Below are 9,121 nucleotides of genomic sequence, written 5' to 3'. Positions count from 1 at the left end.
CCCCGACACTAGAAGTTAATTAGGCAGATGCGTTCATTGGGAATATCCCCGGCACTGGAGGTTAATTAAACTGTAGTGCCGGGGACCACACATCTTCTCAATGAATGCAGCCGAGGCAGCCACATTCATTGAGAAGGGAATCCTCCTGTTAAAATTTCCTCGATCTTACGATGGGTTCGCAAAACCATCTGAAGTTCGAGGAAATTTTCGCGACAATGACAGAGGCATTCTCGCTTATCCCTAGTTGTGAGTGACCTGGAATCCCCTGCACTTTTATCTATTGCATACATTATAATATGTCGTGTCCTGTAGTAGTTGCATGCACCTGATATATACTATATAGTCCCTATATGCAAGATGTTTGTTTTTTTGTTTTTTGTTAGTTCAATTCTGTAAAATGTTAGTGACCTAGTTTTCTGTAAAAGCTTCTAAATGCAAAAAACAACAAACAATCCAGAGCCTTTTCATGTTTGATTACATCAATGTATAAATTACAGAAAGTAATTACTTTGGCAATTACCTGTTTTTCTACTTTCCCATAAAATATTTACATTTTGGGCTCTCTTTTATTAAAAAAGGGCATCTGGAATTCTCTCAAACATTCCCTGTTGGGAATCAATTGCTGACATTGTAACACATGGGCTTGAAAGGTTCCCACCAGGGAACCAGTTACATTCGTAGCTTGAAAGGACAACTGGTGAACTGTTCATGGGCTTCCAAGCCCTTCTGGTCTGATTCCAAGGAAAAGTAGCACACATTGCTGAAAAGAATGATGCTAGCCATGAGAGAAAGGTGTCAACACACACAGATTGTTGAGCATGGGGCAGCAAAGCTACAGACCAGAGAGTCCATGATGATCTTTGCCCACCATGCTTACAATAGGGACAAGAGAAGTAGAACTTTAGAATTGAGAAAAAGAAGAAAGTGGTGTGGTCTGATAAATCAAATATTTGTTTTCTTACCCCAAAGGATACTTTCAGATATATTGTGCAATACAGTCTTTCACAGGTCAGAGGCTAGGTCAGAACTGTTTTGTTGGCATAAGACTTTGCAAAGGATTTTAATGTTTTGTCTGGTGTTATATCTTTTCACTATTTTCTGGGTTTAGTCCCTGAAAAGTCATCCCAATATTTGCACTATAATTAGATATTTGAGGCATTTCCAATTAAATGTTTATTGCAGTCTATAGTCAATGTAGGATTGTATTAGTGATTTCTGAATGTTAAAAACATCCAAATTGTAGAAGTTTTTTCATCATGGTTATTACTTAAAGGATGTTAAAAGCAATTCCAAGAAACATTTCTACTAGGTAAAGTCTTGTAAATTTACTTCCTCGTAATAAATCTTGATAAATAATAAACCAGTGTCAAAGGCAGCAAATCAGACACGTGCACTGAATGGCTTGTGAATATCTATTTAGAATTTGAGGATTCAAAATTTAATTGAAGCCCAATTTTGGGCATGCGACAAAGGAGCTTTTCCTTCAATTTGGAATAAAAAATTGCCAATCTCACACATGTGCAGTAAGATCGGCACTCTTTTTTTCCCCATTTGCCCCCTGCGCAGTGGGAGATGAGGTAATGTAGGCAGAAGATGGAAGAAATGGAAAGAGGATGGCAGAGAATTCCAGGACGATGCAGGACCCAATCCAGGAAACCTCTGGAGAAATTGACAGTTTTTTTTTTCAGATGTAAGCAGTCAGCATTTTCTGTGGATGGGTGAATACACCTGTCTGTCACCACTCCCTAAGCTTTTCTGAAAACCTCTTTTAATAAGACATTTGCACCAGAGCAGGATAGAATCATTGGCCGTATTCCAACGCTGTCTATTTTCGACACCCAGTAGCTGATCTTTATTTCTGAGGCTGGAGCTAGCATGTCTGTCACTTGTTCATAGGCCCGGCCATTTCTTCCAAATAAATGTGCAACTTTTCAATGAAGCCACGCTCCCTATTGGTGGTAATTCTGCTCCTGGTTCCTGATTGTCTGCAAACTGCGACTATTAGCAGATGGATTCATGCATAGAAGAGGAAGTCTCCTTTTTTTGGCCAAAGCTTTGTTGTTGAACAATTATCAGCAGTCATTGACATAGAGAGAATGGTAGGTCATTTTTCAATCTGTCAAGCTCTATTACAGTTGGGGTGTGCTGGAGCTGATAAAATACTATTTTTGGAATACTGGCACCTATTGACACAATTAGAAAACAACAGCCATTTTTTTAGAAATGAACAAACAGTTCCACTACATATACAGCATTTACAAGGCACACTGAAAATTTTAGGTGGGTTCAGCATGGTAACAGAAATTAATTTTATAAAAAAACTTTTTATTGAAGGATGTTTCAATAAATAACAATAAAAACAAAACAACAATCAGGGTTATAATAAATAAAATGATAAAAAATATACAAATATGTAGAAAAACATACATAAAAAATAAAAAAACAAAACAAAAAAAAACAAGGAAAACTAAACAGAAACATGGTTATACCATCTTGTTGATAATATCACAAACTTTCTATTCACATATCATCTATGACCACAGGGGGGGTCATTTTCTAACATGCGCAAAGCATACCAGGAGGTATGTTCAAAGGTAGCCTTAATCTGACATTTTATTGAAGGAGACTGGTACTGTATAAAGGATTCCCATATTTCAAAAAATTTTCCCGCCTAGAAATAAATTTTAACAGTGCATCCCCTGTACAATTTCTTGTTTACAACCATACAAAAAGTGTCCTTTTCTGCAAAAAAGAAATTGTGGATTCTGCAGACCATTCTTCTTGTTTAAATCTATAAATAAAAAAGGCCAATGTCACAATATTTTTCAGGAAAGAATTGCAATTTGTGGATATCTGGGATATAAATAAATTATTCCAGGCCACTCACCTTTGACCTCAACAAGACATTTTCACCCAGAAAACGGTTTTCACTGGATGACACTTATGAAAGCACAATTAGCCTCTGACGGGAGGTAATTACCTTCTCGGAGATAGTTATAATATTCAACTAGATGCGGGATCAACAGTGAACTAAGGGTTTTGTAATAGGTGTAAGAAAATCCATCCGGACCAGAGGCACTACTCAACTTTAAACATTATAACGCTTCTTCATTTCAAAGGGTTTCCTCCCACATTATAGGTTTTTCTAAAAGTAGGACATGTCTAGGTTTAGGCTTGGGCATTTAAATTGTTATGAACTGTGATGCCTTATGATGCCTACCATAAAGGCTGGAATAAAATTCCTCAAAAGCCGATATAGATATAGGCAATTTGAAAAGTGTCTTAATTGGAAAATAAAATATTTTTTCTTTAGACATACACATCTATATACACTATGGTTGACTTTGGGGGACATTAATCATATAAAGCATATACATTGTAATAAAAGAGTCAGTTCTCTCTTTTTTCTATTATTAGATATTGGAAATAATTGCGGATTGAAAATTTAAACATATCACTACGTCCAGATCTATTGTTGTAATTTAAAGACAATTGATGTGCTTACTGTAATGGTAGTCTAGTGCCACCAGGAGTAATTTATCTAACTTAGATCCAGCTTTAGGGTTTCCTGTGTCAGAGGTTAGTTCCTGCTTAGGGATTTCCTATATAAAATTATAGCTGCTATGCTAAAAATGGTCACTAGATGGCAACCAGGGAAGATAACATATTTCTCATTATCTAGGAGAAATGTGTTATCTCCCGAGTTGTCATCCAGTGACAATTTTTATGATTATTATCAGTTTCAATTGCTATGAAGGCACCACACTCCCCACCTGGTGCAATACTTGTGTACCGTTACACATTTAAATTATTGAGAAAGTTGCCTATCTACAACTGTCAATGCTACAAGAGACAGGAATCAGTCTACTCTCAGTAGGCCATCCAGGACTAGGTTTTTAAGGACAACATTGTCTTGGAAATTCCTTTCCTTTTTACAGTTTTTGCTTATTTTTATTTACTCAGTAACTAATGTGATTTCAAATAGAGTAAATAAAATACAAACATAGAAAAACTGAGGTTGGACTAAGTCGTCACCCTTCAAGTCCAAGTTGAGTCCCAAGTCATTGACACCAAGTTCCAAGTCAAGTCTCAAGTCACCAAGAATTCTTCCAAGTCAAGTCCCAAGTCACTTCACTTATCCCTATTTGTCTCTATATAGAAACAGAGCTCTGATCCTGTTCTTGAGCACAGGATCGCATTCTAAGTTCACGGATTTCTCCTGTGACAGCTGAAGGGAGAAGGGAGGAAGGCAGTGAGGCTTTTGTTACACAGCCCCCAACCCCTCTTCAGCTGTCAGAGGAGAAAACTTAGAATGCAAGAAAGGTGGGAAGGAAGGTGGCTTTATGTTACAGAATCACTGCTTTCCTCCCCACCTTTCTTGTAAGTTTAAAATCTATAGTGACTAGATCTATGTAAATTCCCAAATATGATATTCAGGACTTCAGGTACTTGTACTGTTTAACACACAATATGATTTAAAATGTTTCTATGTTTTTTTATTTTGCAGCATACATCAACACACATACAAACAAATATATAAAATGAAACATTGAAAAATTTTAAATGTAATAATTGGGAATATACATAAACTTTTATTCAAATGGGTTGTGGTATTGTTTTGTTTTGGGGTTTTTCATTTTGAAAGATACCAGAAAGCTAAAAAATCAACAATAAGTGATAGTCATCAAGAATTCACATACAATAGAAATTGTCAAATAGATCTTTTTTTTAATTTTATGATGAAGTAACCAAATACATTTATATAAATATATGGACTATGGAAAAGTGTTTAACACAATACTTCATAGATGAGTAAGTTTAAGTCTACAGGTTTAGAAAAGTCTATCTGTGGAATGAATGCAAAACTTACTTGCAAAAGAGTAGCTAAACACAGAATTTTCACTTTACATGAAAGGGGAAAAAACACTTTTATGTAAAGTAAAAATTCTGTTTGTTTTTAAGTGCAACACTCTTTTTTAAAAAAAAGCCTAGGCGATCGAGAATAAATGGGAGCTCAGAGCCTCCCGGGATACCTACATCACACATCCTGGGAGGTTCTTTGGTGCTCCTTCTGCGTATGTCTAAGCATCTTTTTTAACATTTTTATAAATTATTTAAAATATGTATGCAGAGATTGCACAACAGAGACAGACAGCTATTATGAGAGTGACGTAAACCACTCTGGATGAGTTACAGAGAGCTTTTTACTTTCCTGTACAATTCAAAACTAAGAAAAAGAAAGTACTTAGGTTTTAAACATTAAAACACCCCAGTCATTAAAGAAACAATTGCAGGAAGTTTATCAAATAAAGAAGCAGTATGTTGATATATTTATTTAACCCAAACATAGCCTTGTATTTAAACATATAGAATTATCGACAAAACTGCACATCATCCCCCTGAACAAGAGAACTACATATAAAATTGTAGGACAAATGTATTGTTTTGTCATTAAATTACAACCAATTAAAGTGTCTGGGCAAAATTAAATTTTAAACATACACAGTATATATCAGGAATAGATTAATCACCCCCCCCCTAGTTTGTCTCTTTACAAATGCTGCAAAAACAGAAAAATACATGTTGACTGACAACAGATAGTATTTTCTGGATTAAGGGCCTCATTTAATAAAATCTCCAAAACTGCAAAAGGTACACTATCACAGAATCAAAGATACACTATCATCTGTTGTTTTTTCTGTAGTCCAAGATAACAACTAAGATAAAAAACTTCAACACAAAAGTGCACAGGACAGTTCCAAAATTCTGGTATAAAAAATGGTAGCTTACATATGTGATTAGCAAATACAGCAGTCCCATGTGCATATATAAATATAAGATACACACAAAAACAACATTTTTAAAAAGATTATTGAAGACTTTACATTTACTTGTTTTCAGGTATTTTCTGTTCCATAGTTGCTAAAAAAAAAAACTACAAATCTGAAATGTAAATGTCTCTAATGTAAAATAATACCATTGAGGATATAATCATTATTTAGTAATGTCAAGGCTTGTTTGTTTTGCACCATCCTAAATTTCTACTTAACTTTCTATTGATCCTTCTGCTTTGTTTTCTAAATCTATTTCCAAATGAAAACAAATACCTGATAGTTTACATTACATACACCTGCAGTAATGTGGACGTTCTGATACCTTGTAACCTGTAATTTGGTAAAAAATTGTTCACTGATATTACTCTCTGTGAAACCATGACCTTATGTTGTAACCATAAAATCATCTGTTTTCTAAATTAAAGGTGCCATGGGCACTGAGGGCCAGATCACACCTATGTGCTGTATCACCACAGTACACAGCAACACACATTTCAGATAACTGTATGGCGGTATCATTTATTGATAATGCTATCCCAAAATACTATACAGTAGCGTGCAACACAACCACACTGAGGCTCATAACGGTGCACGTGCTGTGTACTGTGCTTTGCCTACCAATTTAAAAGAGGGCTTCTCACTTCTCACCTCCTACCCCACGCTCCACACTACCACAGCCCCCTCTAGCCTTACCACATTTTAGTAACCCTTAACACCCCTGGGCTAGGCCTCCCACCCCTGTCATGTAGGCCCTGTGGCTAATTTCCTACAGCTATGGGCCTCTCTTTGTGTTGGTGGCCCTTTCAAAATTAATGGCCTGTCGCAATGGATCACACCTTCACACATATAAGTGATCCTTTCCCTAAAGAAATATGTTAATGTCAGAAAATTTCCTGGCATATACCCTAAACCTGAATACCCTAAGTGTACACATTTGTAATTCCTGAAGTTCCCTTCCTTGAACCACAGTTATAGGATAACATAGAGTATATAAACATATCCAGGATGTTTTCCAAATCATAGAGGGGAAAATTGTGATTAGATGATCACCTTTTCTCTACATTCAGGTGGCTGAGGGTTCCTGTGGTAGTTTGCTTTTTTAATATAAAAAAACAAAAACTCTAGCTAAAACTTTTTTCAGCTTTGAATATCTTTGAGTCCATTTCTCCATTTTTGGTTCCATTTTGGAGATAAAATATATTTATGCTTTCTGTCTTCATGACTACATAGGAAGTTTGGGAAATCTGCACAACAGGAACACTGATTTACAACCCATTTACACTCTAAAAAAGCTTTGTTTTCTATAACACTCTAGATTCCTGTGACCAAACAGAAAGTGAAAGAAAATCTTCCAAATAGGATTTACAGACAGCAGTTAAAGTGTAGTTTATTCAGGACTGGATTTCTCATAGGGGCACATAGACAATGGCCTCGGGTGCCATAGTAACAGGGGACAGCATTTGTTCTGTTACCTCTGCCCCCCCCCCAATTCGCCCCTAGCATCTTTCCCAAAGCTCCCCCTCCTCACCTGCATGAAAATTTAGCTTTGGGGATGTTACACCACTGATTACAATGAGGAGGAGACATAGATATTGCAGCAGACATGATGGCAGAAAATGTATCTGCTTCATGAAACTGAGCTACAAGAGAGAATTTTAGTTATTTTGAATTTTTCACCCAAAATTCCAGTTTTAATGAACTTCAAGATATGAGGACACAAGTTTAAAAAACATTGTTTACTACCATTATATTATTAAATTAAATAATTGTTTACCACTTTAGGGTAATTGCGGTACAAGTCAAAGCAATGGCACCAGCACCTTACAAAGTTTGATTGTTTTTTTATAAATTTAGCATAATAAAAGTAGTGATTAAAATAGGAACAAAAAAAAATTCCCGTTTGTAAACCTTTGCACATTTCTTATTGTTGTTCATGACCGCCTGAACTGTCAAAATGCCATTCAGCTCAAGAGTTCAGAAGGGTTTGTTTACTATGTAATAATTTTTACCTACTAGTCCAACATGGATACTACAAACAGCACTGCCATAACAGCAAGTAACCTTTTAGACTCCTAGTTTGGCACCCTGCAAATCTGGCAAACTAATGTCCTGGTGCTTGCACTTTTAAAAGTAGGTCAGCAAAGATAGTTCTTGTATTTCTTACCCAACAGGTTACTTTCTAAATTCAGGTAAACATCTAAATAAACATGTGAAATGTATATATGTTTTCAGCTTTACCTGACAAAGGACCTTCTAACCCTATACAAACAACTTTGATATTTACATTTTTGTGCAGACAGTGACATAATTATTTCCCTATTAAGCAATACACATTGTTTAGTGTTTCAGCTACAAGGAAATCAGCATCAACAGCTCTGTCCAGTGATTAGTAAATTGATCCAAGAAGCAGTAATGCTAACCTATGAAGAAGTACCACTCCACACTTATACCACAATACTACAGTTGTACCACAAGAATGCATGGTCAAAAATAAAAATTTTCGGGCAGATAAAACAGAAAACATAACCTTTTTAATAACACATTTTAAAATCTATTTATATATATATTACTAACAGCTAAGTTTCAGCATGTTACCTTATTTTTTAAAGTTGTTCCCAGACACTTTAAATGTTTTATTTTGATTTAAATAATCCCTGATGGTTCCTTCTGGAGGGCTGTTGTTTATGCACTTTCTGCTATAAAGTGACAACTGTCTGGCAATTGTGCTACTTGCACTTTCATTTCAATATATTAACCTCTTTTAACAATTAGAAATAACTGTGCCAATGCAAATTGGCAAGCACGGGCCACTCTTTTCATTATTGGGAAGCCAGCTTAGAGAAATGATATGGAGCCAGCAAATGTGTAAAAAAGGATAAAAAAAGTTAATATTTGGTAAAACTAAAAAAAAAATATATGGCATATTCATGTTTTTTTTTTGGTTGTTTGTTTTTTAGCACTTTAAGTGAAACAGCGGGGATTTAGCTTGTAACTAAGGGTTAGTTCACACTACTTATTCGTAGCCAGGCACAACCAGCTGTGCCAGCTGGGATCTGTGCAGTGGATATTAATTGTGTATATTAGGTATTATAGAACTATTACAGTAGACCTCAGATGTAACTTAATTGCATGCATGTTGGAGGTACATATTCACAGTAGTCAGTGTTTTATTCCTGGGACTGGACACTGTACTGTGAATGTGTTTGTTTGAGGTTCTAGTCCTGGGTGTTGAGGGCTTAGCCACCTCAGATCATTAGCTGAAGATAATTATGTTGCTTCTAAGGCCT

Source organism: Pyxicephalus adspersus, chromosome 4, assembly GCF_032062135.1.
Source record: "Pyxicephalus adspersus chromosome 4, UCB_Pads_2.0, whole genome shotgun sequence".
In the NCBI taxonomy this organism is placed as follows: domain Eukaryota; kingdom Metazoa; phylum Chordata; class Amphibia; order Anura; family Pyxicephalidae; genus Pyxicephalus; species Pyxicephalus adspersus.
Note: the sequence above shows the minus strand (reverse complement) of the source record.